The 12,565-nt window shown below is 34.6% G+C and overlaps 1 protein-coding gene across 3 annotated transcripts in view; it reads right to left on the reverse strand.

Annotated features, from left to right (window-relative positions):
• Gbs-76A (Glycogen binding subunit 76A) overlaps positions 1–12,565 on the reverse strand; it is a 64,218-nt gene that overhangs the window by 20,262 nt on the left and 31,391 nt on the right. The window contains exon 1 of one of the 3 annotated variants that reach the window (XM_089098126.1): positions 5,814–5,850. The exons of the other annotated variants lie outside the window; for them this stretch is intronic. The gene's annotated coding sequence lies outside the window, so the exon portion shown is untranslated. Of the gene's footprint in view, positions 1–5,813; positions 5,851–12,565 lie in introns of those variants that run through there. 3 annotated transcript variants of the gene reach the window in all.

Here is a 12,565-nt window from a genome sequence, read left to right on the forward strand (position 1 = left end):
CTTGATTTAACTAAGTTTATTCATTTGAGGCTTGGTAGAATTATGTACAATAGTATATGATAATACATTTGTCAATATGGACCAGTTGATCTTAGTGTGGGTGGAAGGGTGGCCGGTGTTTACCCCCCCCCCGTGTCCCCCTGGCGCCTCCTCCCGCCGTTTACCCCTCCCCGGGAAAATACCCCCCGCAGACAATACCCCCAAGAAAAATACCCCCCGCGGAAAATACCCCCTGGAAAATCCCCTCTCCCTGGAAAATACACCCCCGCGGAAAATACTCCCACCCCTAGAAAATTCTCCCGTGGAAAATTAGGCTTTCCAAGACGATAAATAAAAGTTCAAATAGGGATAAAATCCTTTTAATAGAAAGTGATAACTTTCACAAACAGTGATAAAATTTCACAAAAAGTGCTAGATATTTTGGTCACATATGTAGTGACCGTCATCTCTCATCAGTAGTAAAACTCAAGAGTAAAGTTTTATTTCTGATGACGGTCACTGCATATGTAACCGAAATATCTAGTATTTTTATGAAATTTTATCTCTGTTTGTGAAAGTTATCACTGTCTGTTAAAGGGATTTTATCCCTATTTCAACTTTTATTTATCGATATGGAAAGGCAGTGTGGTCTCCGAAATTATCTAAGGCTTTCCAAATTTAAGAATTTTATTTGAATTTTTTTTCCGCAGGGGGAAGAAATTTTAGTACTTGTGTATTATACGCCACTCACTCAAGTTTACGCTGTGTAAAACTCGAGAACAAACCGGTTTCTTCGTTAGTTTCTTTCAGCTTAGGGTGAGACAAGACAAAGACAAGTGAGACAATAGATGGAGAATATATAATTGGGGCTATATATTTGCACATAGGAGGGGGGTAAAGTATTTGGACAGTTTGAAGTCAGAAAACATTTCCTAGTTCATAATATGCAGAATAATTGTACTTAACATATTTTGCACGCATACCCGCTAAACTTTATCCCCCCCCCCCGCGAATATGCAAATAAATAGCCCAAATTTATTTCTAAAGTAACAAAGAAACCGATTTGATCTCGAGTTTTACACATCGTAAACTTGAGTGAGTGGCATATAATACACGAGTACGAGAATTTTTCATGGAGAGAGAGCCAGATTTCACGGTATTATTTAAAAATGATCAGAAGTTAAATAAAAAAAACAAATTTTTTCAACTAAAAGTAAGGAGCAACATCAAAACTTAAAACGAACAGATATTATTACGTATATGAAAGGAATTGCCAATTCCACTTCGTTTTAAGTTTTGTTGTTGCTACTCAGTAGTACTCGTGGGGGTCAAAATTCACGTGGAAGGGAGTCAAAATTCATGTAAACAGGCCACCAACTGAAACCGGCTGCTTGATTTTAGACATAGCTGTTATGAAGTGATACCAACATCCATGTCAGGCAAGTAAGCGGATTTTTTTTTTTTTTTGCCGGGGAGGGGCAATGATAAAAAAACACTAATTTTTGATAATTTTCATAGGGAACACCCATAAATTAAGAAAAATTGGGATTTTCGGGGGCCGCACCAAGCCCCTTGCACACCTCTCCCATCCCTGTAGTGCCCTTTGGGGGGAAGGGATTATGTTACTGATCTGATCTCCGAATAGGGAGGGGGGCTCCTAAATTCTTGTCATCAGGATATTCACCGAAAGTGTTTATCCGTTCTTAACCAAATTAATTAAAAAAAAAAGTTTTTCCGAGAGAAGTAAAGAGTAAATAATTACTTCTCTCGTTTTCTCGTTTTCTTCCTTTCTTCGCGATTTTTTGTTTTATCATGATTAGCCAGTGTGGTCTCAGAAATTATTTACGACTAGCTTACGGGGAGCTTTTGACCAAGTCTGTTCTTAATTATTTTGATTTGTCTAAAAAAACACGCCAACCTTATTAATCAACAAGAATTTTTACAGCGTTGTAGAGTAAAGAGAATTCTTCCGAATTCTCTTCGTTTCCGCCTAAACCTAGGCACACAATCCGAAAGGCAATTTAGGGATAGGGTTGGTTTTCAGTCTTTGGTTCACATTTTAAAAGACAAAAAAACGACGTTTTTTCCTAAGTAATACAATTTCAAAAACTGGACATTTTCTACAGCAAAACCTTTCACCGACGGATTTTCAGCAGATTTCTAGAATAGCTCAGAATACTTTCCGCCACGACTTTTGTATGGCTAAGGCTCGTTTATCAGAAAAGTTTGAAAAATTAGAGTACTAAAAATTTCAGATTTCCGGATGTTTTCTTCCTACATGTTGTCCTGGTCCAGCCATTGAGAACCTATCTTGTAAAATTCTTACTCCGGAAGAAACCCATATTTTGTCTAAGGGACATAAATTTTGCCTACCTCAAACACAAGTGAATTTCTCAGAGATAGTCTCCAATGTGGAGGCAGGTATATTTGGTTCACGTGGTGCTGTGGAAAATCCAGATTTACTTCGAGGTGAGGTGGTTAAGAATATTCTTGATTTCATTCCATATTCCTCAAGGTCAAAAAATCAGGAAACAAACTCTCAAAATTTAAAAAAAAGACCCACACATCATTATCACCATGGCTGATAAAGGAAATAAAATTGTTATCCTTGATAAAACTTCATATAATACAAAAGTTACAGATATTTTATCCGACACCCATACTTACAGGCCCATAGATTCAGACCCCACCGATAAGTTCACCCGTTTAGTACGAAAGGAGCTAGGAATTTTGCAAATCGAAAGACTTATTACCCCACAAATGTATAAATTATTTTATCCTAAAGGTTGTTCAGCTCCTAAATTTTACGGGCTCCCAAAACTCTACAAAGATGGAGTTCCTCTACGCCCAATTGTGGCTTCTTATAGCTCTCCGACTGCCAGATTGGGGAAATGGTTGTCAACACTTTTTCGCCCCCTTATGCAAACGCAAACTTCATACACAAGAAATTCAGTTGACCTTGTTGAGAAATTAGATGACATTGAAATAAAAAAAGATACTATTTTGGTCATTTTCGATGCCATTTCTATTTATGCGTTTTGCGATAATATAAAATGTTGACTATCTCCTTAAAGGAAATTAGAAGATAATATTCATCAAATAGACTACAAAACACTGGATATAGAATCTATTATGCGTCTCGTCCGTCTTTGCAATAGTTCCTCCTCATATTTCCGATATAATAATCAATTTTTCACCCAAATTAGGGATTTACCAATGGGTAAAAGTCTTTCACCGTCTTTGGCAACTTTTTACATGGAATTCGTTAAACTCTCTGCTCTGGAAATTTTTCGATCAAACATAGGGTCTGGGGTTGGTTTTTTCATGATGTCATGTCTGTGTTGTTGCATTAAGGAGAGTAACTTATATCCTTTTTAACTCATCTAAACACATTGAGCTCTAATCTTCAATTCACTTTAGAACTAGAACATAGCCACAAACATCCTTTTCTAGATGTTTTAATTTTCAATAAGTGTCCTGGCCTTGAATTTTCTATTTATAGAAAGCCTACGCATAACGATAGGTATTTGCATTTTTCCTCCAACCACTCTCCCTGCATAAAAAGAGGAGTTGTTATTTCTTTGGTTGACCGAGTAATAAGAATACGCTCAGAGCCTCACATAGACTCAGAATTGAATTATATTAAGGAAATTTTATTTTGCAATGGCTACCCTATAAAATTACTTGAGCCCATTATAGACAGAAGACGAAAAAAGGCGGAGGGGAGTGCATCAGGTCCACAAGCTCCAACAGATACCGTCCCATTGGTGGATGATAAGAAACTTTTCACTGTTGTACCCTACATTCCAAAATTGAGTGGCAAATTGAAAAGAATCCTTAAAAAACATAAACTTAGCGTCGCCTTTAAAAATTCAAATATTACACAGAACTTTTTTAACAACGGCAAAGATAAAACCAGCCCCATTCTGGGTAGTGGTGATTATAGAATTCCTTGTTCTTGCGGCTGTTTTTATGTTGGTAGAACCCAACAGCAATTGGGGGAGAGGTTATCTGAGCACAAGTCCTCAATCGACAAGGCAATGAGGTTACGCCAAAGGCCTGAGGTTTTTGATTCCGCCTTGGCGCAACATGTGTATGAGAGTCCACACCATTTCATTTTGTTTGACGAGGCCTCTATCGTTGCCCCCGTTAAAGGTCTCACGCAAGTTTTCAGGGAGGCAGTTGATATAAAAAAGCACATTCACCAAAAGGTAGCTCTCAATAGAGACACTGGAGAAAGTCCCATTTATGACAAAATTATTAATTGTGATCGTTTTTACATACATCCACAAAGTTATATTGTGCAATCGAATAGAGTCTCCAATAACAATCAAACTGGAAAGCGATCAGCCTTTAAAAGTGCTTTACGCAAAATAAAATTCTGAAATGCCATTTAAACTTGTTTTTTATTTAGTTACCCTTTCACCGTTACTGAGGAAGGGTCGTCCAATTTTAGTTAGGTATTTTTATTTTAAGGTTTGGTTTTTATATTTTTATCAGTTTAATTCTGCATAGAGGACGGTCAAGCAGAGGTCTTAACCGAAATATTTGCATAATTTTTTCACTGGCTGTTAATTGTCCTCGTTTTGTAATTGTCCTCGCTGTGCTATCAATAACTTTCAGTATACAATTAAAGTTATCTTAAAAACTTAAGCAGGAAAATAATATGTTTAAAGTCATTACACAGCATATAAAATGATGGATTGATTTATCTGGTAACTCCTTGGTCTCACCTAGTATTACTCGAAATGAAGAACATATCAACCGTAATATGAACTCTGGAAATCCGGTATTTCTCTCTATAAAACGGAGAATTTGAAGTTGTGATACAAATTCTAAAGCAAGTCTGTAGTGACACTTCAAACTTGTCTACAAAATAATCATAAAATATCCTTTTCAGATCCAAAACGACAGTCAATCATTGAACTGAGATCATTGTGCAGAAATGATACCAATTTAAACGAAAAAAATAAATAAAACAAGAATCTTAAAATTCTTTACTTTTATACTGTTAAAAGTGTTCTTAAAAGGTTTATTTTACCGTACCGAAACTCCTATATTGTTTTGTGTTTTCAGTAAAGCGCTAGTTTTCTGTAATGTTACAAACATAGGGAAGTATCCCCACTTGATTTATTTGAATTAGTTTTATTGAAATATTTTAGATAGGCTGTAAAGTAATAATTTTTGTTTGTTTTAAGTTTCAACTTCGTCTTTACTTCTCTCGGGAAAACTTTGTTGTTTTTTTTAATTAATCTATGCTCATTTTTTGTTAAAATTTAATTTAGAAACAACACTGCTATGACCTCTTTTATTTATACGGAATAATCTCTGTTTTAAGTTTTAATGTTGGTCCTTAGTTTCAGTTGAGAACTTTTTTTATATATATAATTTCTAATCGCCTCCAATCTAGGAAAGATAAGACATCTCAACCCTAATTAAGAAGCAAAACTAAGAAGCCGTACAAGAACTGAAGGAAAAAATAAGTTTACAGTGGAAAAAAAACATCAAACATAGTGTCGTTTCCTTTTGTAAAAAAAAATAAAATAAAAAGAATAAATAGATCCTTAATTCTTTGTTTTAAAAAATTAAATTTAGTAGTACTTATGAAAGTAGCTCCAGGGGAGTAGCTACAAAACAAAAGGTTAACTGAGCGGACAGGTTTATGAATCGACATACTTGCGGAAAATTTTGCTAAACAAATAAGTAGAACAACAGGGAAATTTTTATACAAGACAATGGAACGCAACTTTAAAATGAATATTTCGACCCTATATCCAAGGGCCGTCCTCAGCAAAACAGACGAAGAGAATAAAAACACTATAAAAGAAACTTACATTAAAATTCAATTATTAAAACTGTTTAAAAATTTTTTAAAACAGCCCTAATGTCATTACTTCAAGGAAATTCAAGCAGGACTGGTGCTCCGAACGACCTAGAGAGAGACTAGTTAAATCAGATGAACATAGTATATTTACTGATAAACTAGTAAAGCTAGTCTCACATTCTTGTATGTCATTCCCTCAAGTCTCTTTATACTAGGGTCAGTGGAGTAATTTACTGGTTTTTTAATATAATCAGTCAAATCATTTTTAATTAAATAGGGCATTAAGTGAATATTCCCCCAAATCCCTATTTAAAGAAATATTACTATTTATTTTGATTTTAATTTCAATTGCCTCTGGAACAACCTGTTTTATGCCTAAATCATTGCTAATAAGGCAAGTTTCTTCAAAAAGCATGTTATGACTAGGATTATCATATATGTGACTGCTTAAAGCAGAATCAAATGACATATTTGTATTATTAGAATTTAAAGCTTTAGTTATGTCATCTTTGTGTTGTTGCAGGCGTTTTTCTAAATTTTGATGGGTTCTACCAACATAAAAATGGCCAGAGTCACATGGTATTTGATAAACCCCTCTCTGGCGAGTAACTGGGGTTATATCTTTACCAGAATTTAAGAAATTCATGATTTTAAAATTATTTGTAAATACGACATAATTTTTTTTTTTTTTTTTTTTTTGTGTGTGCAAACTTTTTTTAAAATTGTAGTGACTTTTGGAATATATGGAAGGTAAATTATATTTGAGGGCTTGACGGGAACTTCACATTGCAAAAGACCCTAAATTTTACGGGAGTGTCTTGCCAATCTTCGGCTAATAGTATTGTTAATAAAGACAATAGGATAACTGTTTCCAAAAAATATGTCTCTAATAAAATTTAGTTCATCTGTGATGTAAGATTCAGAGCAAAGTTTTTGGGCATGGTCGACAAAAGTTGTAACAACACCTTTTTTAACTTGTGGGGGGTGATTGGATTTAAAATGTAGATATCTGTTATTTTGTGTGGGTTTTCTGTAAATTGTAAAATCCAGTTTATCAATGTCACGAATAATTAAAACATCCAGAAACGGTAATTTATTTGCATTTTCAATTTCTAAGGTAAATTTGCGTCGCTATTTGCGTCTAGCTTACGGGGAAAATTTTGCTAGCTCTACAGAAATGTGCCTTTAGGCTTAGGATTTATTTGACCTGTCCCTAAATAAAAAGCCACTCATTACTCCGAAATGAATGTAATTCATAAAAATATCACTTCTTGTGTAGGTATGATATACGGTATTATAAACTAAGTTTGTTTTTATTTCAAAAATTACGCAAGAATTACCTTAATTTTCCTAGAGAACTATTTTCAGTTGTCTTTCTTCCTCTTTGGATGCACAATCTTACGACTGGAGAGGATATTACGGTGGAATTGTCAAGTAAATAGTTTGAATAAGTAAGTATAACAATAAGCAATCCTTCTTTTAATATGCAACTTTGAGTGGTTTCAGAACCACATACCTACACTTCTCCAACCACTAAGTGGTAGGGGTTTGGGGTCAGGAGCTTAATTTGCTATGGGGCAGAGGGGGCAACTTCCACTCCCAGACCTCAGTTTTCCTCCAGACCCCAGTTGATCCTCCCCCCTCAGCTTAAATTTCGTTTCTCCAAAAATGTTGTCAAAACTAAGATAAGCCTGCATAATTCAAGCATCCACTGAAACAGGTCATTTATCTTTATTACATTTACTTTAGTACGTACTTTAGTACAGCCATTTAACCTTTTTAATTAGTATACGACTCGTTTTTCAGTTTTCTCTGTCATTTTTACTTATTTTGGGAAAATTGCGTCCAATTTTGACCCCACCCCATAGGATTTTGACAAAATTACGCCACTCAAAGGGGGTATGGATTTAGTGATCTACTCAGAATGTCGTTGCAAGCTATGGACTGGATGACCTCTATTCCCTTTTGAATCAAAATGCTTAACCAAATACCTTCTTGGGACATGCGTTAAAAAATGAGTGTAGCATATTTACCAAAACAATGAAATTATCTGAAAATAATCGTATAGAATGGAGAAAACCATAATTGAAAAAAAAAAACAAGCAGGAGTCGAACGCAAGCCACTCTAATTCGAAGCCGAAAGCTTTACCAACAGAACTAAGCGTCTAATAATATAATTTGATATATTAGGTAGTGTACCTTAATTGTTTAGCTTATTAAAGTATTATTAACTAATAACATTATTATTAATTGGTCCGTTGTGGGAATTAATGGTTCTTATGGTAGGGATACTCGTAAAAAGTATAGAGAAGGCTCATTTGATTGGAAATTGAAATTTCTAGTTCAGTTTTTGACAGTCAAAAGAGATTGGAGGGCAACTAGACCCCCCCCCCGACGCCCAGTGTTTCCCGAATGCATCCGATAAAAATTTTGAGATAGCCATTAAGTTAAATATTTTTCAAAAGTCAGATAACAAAAACTCAGGTGTCGACACAATCCCCCAGGGTCCGGGGGCAGGTGTTGTAAGTTATGCCTTGGGGCATTTATTGGTCTTATGATAGGGTTGATTGCGTAAAATTAGAGTAGGGTCAATTTACGGGAAATTGAAAGTTCATGTTCCCTTTTTAGTAGTCAAAAGAAATCCGAGTGCAAACAGCCCCTCCCCACGCCTTCTTTTTCCAAACACATGTGATTATAATTTTGATACAGACATTTTATTAAAAAAAATAGTTCAAAGGTCGTAAAAAAAAATCCGGTGTCAATACAATCCCCCAGGGCACGGGAGAAGATCTTCTAAGTTTTATCCTAAAGGCACATACGGCTCCCATGATAAGGATCCCTGTATAAGCTTCAGAGAAAATAGATTTGATTGGAAATTGAAACCTCTGGTTCATATTTTAAGATTCGAGACCCTTAAGAGCAACTAGCTCTTTCCCCACACCTTTTTCCCCAAAACCCGTCCACTACAAATTTTGAGACAGCCAGTTTTTCGAAAATTGTTCAAAAATTAGGTAACATTTTAGCTGCGTAGAGAAAAAATTTAATTAAATCCTACTCCCCCACCTCTTTCAACATTTATCTGAAGCCTCGTTAAGAGTGAGCAGTTTATCCATTAAAATGTACTTTTTTCAGGAATCTACCCTACCTACCCCCACCTAAACAATGACTCATCCACCCTCATTATAGCTGATACGCAATCAAAAATCGCAAAACATAGCCTAATTTTATTACAAATTAATCTAAAAAAGAAAAAGTTTTTCCAAGGGCAGTAAAGAGCGAAGTTGAAACTTAAAACGGACAAAAATTATTGCTTCACAGCCTATCTAATATATATCAATCAAAGTAGTATAAATAAAACAATTAATTATATGATTCTGTGTTTCTAGGTTTACAGAAATGTAGGGATTTACTGAAAACACAAAAATCAAACATTAAAAACAGGTATATTGACTTAGAAGTCAAAAGAGAGTGTATAGCTCGACAGCACCAAACTAATCTCCAAAGTGTTGCATTGTCTTACAATAGTTGTGATATCAGTGACTCTCCATATGCAATTGAAATCATCTGAAAAACTTAATCGCAAAATTAAATATTTTTTAATAACCACAAAGTAATTGAACAGCATACAAAATATTGGATTGATTTATCAGGTAGCATTTTGGAATAATATTCAATATAGAATAATAATATAGAATAAAATAATAATATACAATATAGAATAAAATATAGAATAATATAGAGAAGGCTCATTGGATTGGAAATCGAAATTTCTAGTTCAATTTTTGACAGTCAAAAGAGATTGGAGGGCCACTAGACCCCCCCCCCCCCGACGCCCAGTGTTTCCCGAATGCATCCGATAAAAATTTTGAGATAGCCATTAAGTTAAATATTTTTCAAAATTCAGATAACAAAAACTCAGGTGTCGACACAATCCACCAGGGCCCGGCGGCAGGTGTTTTAAGTTATGCCCTGGAGCATATGGTTCTTATGAAAGGGATGCTCGTAAAAATTTCAGAGGGGGGTCATTTGATTATATATTTAAAGTTCGAGCCCACTTTTCAATACTCAAAAGAGATCCGAGCGCCACTAGCCCCTCCCCACGACTTCTTTTTGCAAACCCATATGAGGGAGGTTTCGACATAGACATTTTGTTAAAAATAGTTCAAAGGTCGGAAAAAAAAACTCCGGTGTCAATACAATCCCCCATGGCCCGGGGGAAGGCGTTCTAAGTTATGCCCTAAGGGCACGTATGTTTGCCATGAAAAATATCCTCGTATAAGCTTCAGAGAGGGTTCATCTGATTGGAAATTGAACGTTCTAGTTCATTTTTTAAGAGTCAAGAGATTTAAGGGCAACTAGCTCCCCCACGCCCTTTTCCCCCAAACCCATCCGCTACAAATTTTGAGATAGCCAGTTTTTTGAAAATTGTTCAAAAATTAGGTAACATTTTAGCTGCGTAGAGAAAAAATTTAATTAAATCCTACTCCCCCACCTCTTTCAACATTTATCTGAAGCCTCGTTAAGAGTGAGCAGTTTATCCATTAAAATGTACTTTTTTCAGGAATCTACCCTACCTACCCCCACCTAAACAATGACTCATCCACCCTCATTATAGCTGATACGCAATCAAAAATTGCAAAACATAGCCTAATTTTATTACAAATTAGTCTAAAAAAAACAAAGTTTTTCCAAGGGAAGTAAAGAGCGAAGTTGAAACTTAAAACGGACAAAAATTATTGCTTCACAGCCTATCTAATATATATCAACCAAACTAGTACAAATAAACCAACTAATTATGTTTCCCTGTATTTCTAGGATTATAGAAAACTAGCGCTTTACTGAAAACACAAAAATCAAGTATAAAAAACAGGTATATTGATTTGGGAGTCAAAAGTGAGTATGCAGCCTGAAAGCAATAAACTAATCTATAAAGCTTTTTATAGTCTTACAACAGTTGTGACATCAGTAACTTTCCATATACAATGAAAATTATATTAAAAACATAAGCGCAGAATTATATATTTTTTTAATAACCGCAAAGTAATTGAACAGCATACAGATTATTGGATTGATTTATCAGGTAGCATTTTGGAATAATATTCAATAGTGCTATAAGCTATAATATCTATAATGATTAATAAACGATCTTCAAATGTAAGAAATATACTTTGGTAGCACTTGAAATGAAGATCAAATAAGACATAATATGAACTCTGAAAATATGGTTATTTGTCTCTATACAAAAGTGAATTTCAAGCTATGATACCAATTCTAAAGCTAGTCTGTAGTCCTAATTCTAATGCTATCAAGATGGCTTTACTTCGAACGTGTCTACAAAGTAATCATGACATATCCTTTTTAAAACCAAAACGACAGCCAGGCATTGAAATGAGCCATCGTGCTGAAGTGATACCAAATTAAACGAGACAAAAAATTTAAAATAAAGCAACAACCCTAAAATGAATTGTTATTTATCTTAAAAGCGATTGATCCTAAACAGGATTGATAACATTTCCATTCTTTGAAAACTGTTTTTTATGAGTTTTTTTTCATGGCACAAAAACCCCTGTATTATTTTGTCTTTTCAGTCATGCGCTAGTTTTGGACATTTCTAGAAGTACGGGGAAATAAAAATAACTGGTTTATTTGTGGTGATTTTGTTGATATATATTAGCTAGACTGAGAAGCCATAATTTTTGTCCTTTTTAAGTTTCAACTTCGCTCTTTACTTTCCTTGGAAAAACTTTGTTTTTTTAGATTAATCTTTGCTAGTTTTTTATTCAAATTTAATGTAGAAACAACCCCGCCATGATCTTTTTTATTTATACGGATTAATTTCTGTTCGTTTTAAGTTTTAATGTCATTCCCTAGTTTCAGTTGAAAACTTATGAAGCTGTTTAAGGGCGAATTTAGAAGCTTATATTTATGCCTAGTCACTTTTTATAAATTTGACTTGATAGCACATTCCCATAAAGTGCACTTTCTGCTTTTCCACCCATTTTTTTTTTCAAATGAAAAAAGTACCTTTTCAATGAAATAATCATAAAAAGGTGTTTCAAAACTAGGCAGGAGCAAAAAATAAAGGGGCAAGGACCTCCCTTCCTCTCAATTACTGCCGTTAGAACTAGCACACAGGCTTCATCGCAGAGTGAAATTTGAAGGTTTAATTCAAAAGTGTTGATCATTCAAGCTTAATTTTTGGTACATTTTTAGTGGAGAATTTTTAGTTTTAGTTAATTTGTTTTCGCAATGATCTTTTACTTTTAAGATGAGTAGAAGTTTTATGAAGAGTACACAGGGGGTTTGGAAGGGGGAGTATATGTGATGGGTTCTTATAAACCGCCAGTTAAGGGCTTTGGACCATAATTGTTGCAATGGTACCGTCTTATGCTTCCAAACTCTTCCACTTAAGAAGTGGCACCAAAAGGGCCATTTTTAGTGCTATATGGCAGCTATAGATAGTAAAATTGATAAAAATCACGTAGATATGAGTAATAGCTCTAAAATGAGTCTTCCCGGGATATGGTTGGGAGAATGAGTGCATCACATTTGCAAAAATAGTGGATTATCTAAAAAGTAATGATAAGAATGGACAAACCATGATTGAAAAAAAAATCAAGGAGGAACCAAATATGATAATCTAATTTGAAGTCCAGCACTATACTAAGAGAACCACGCCTCTAATAATCTAATTTAATATATTGGTATTTGTAGGACTTTAATTGCGTAGCTTATTAAGGGGGCCTGGAGGATGAACCTGCT

The sequence above is a fragment of the Artemia sp. Qi Xiang Cuo genome, chromosome 12, assembly GCF_049724085.1.
Source record: "Artemia sp. Qi Xiang Cuo chromosome 12, ASM4972408v1, whole genome shotgun sequence".
Classification (NCBI taxonomy): Eukaryota; Metazoa; Arthropoda; class Branchiopoda; order Anostraca; family Artemiidae; genus Artemia; species Artemia sp. Qi Xiang Cuo.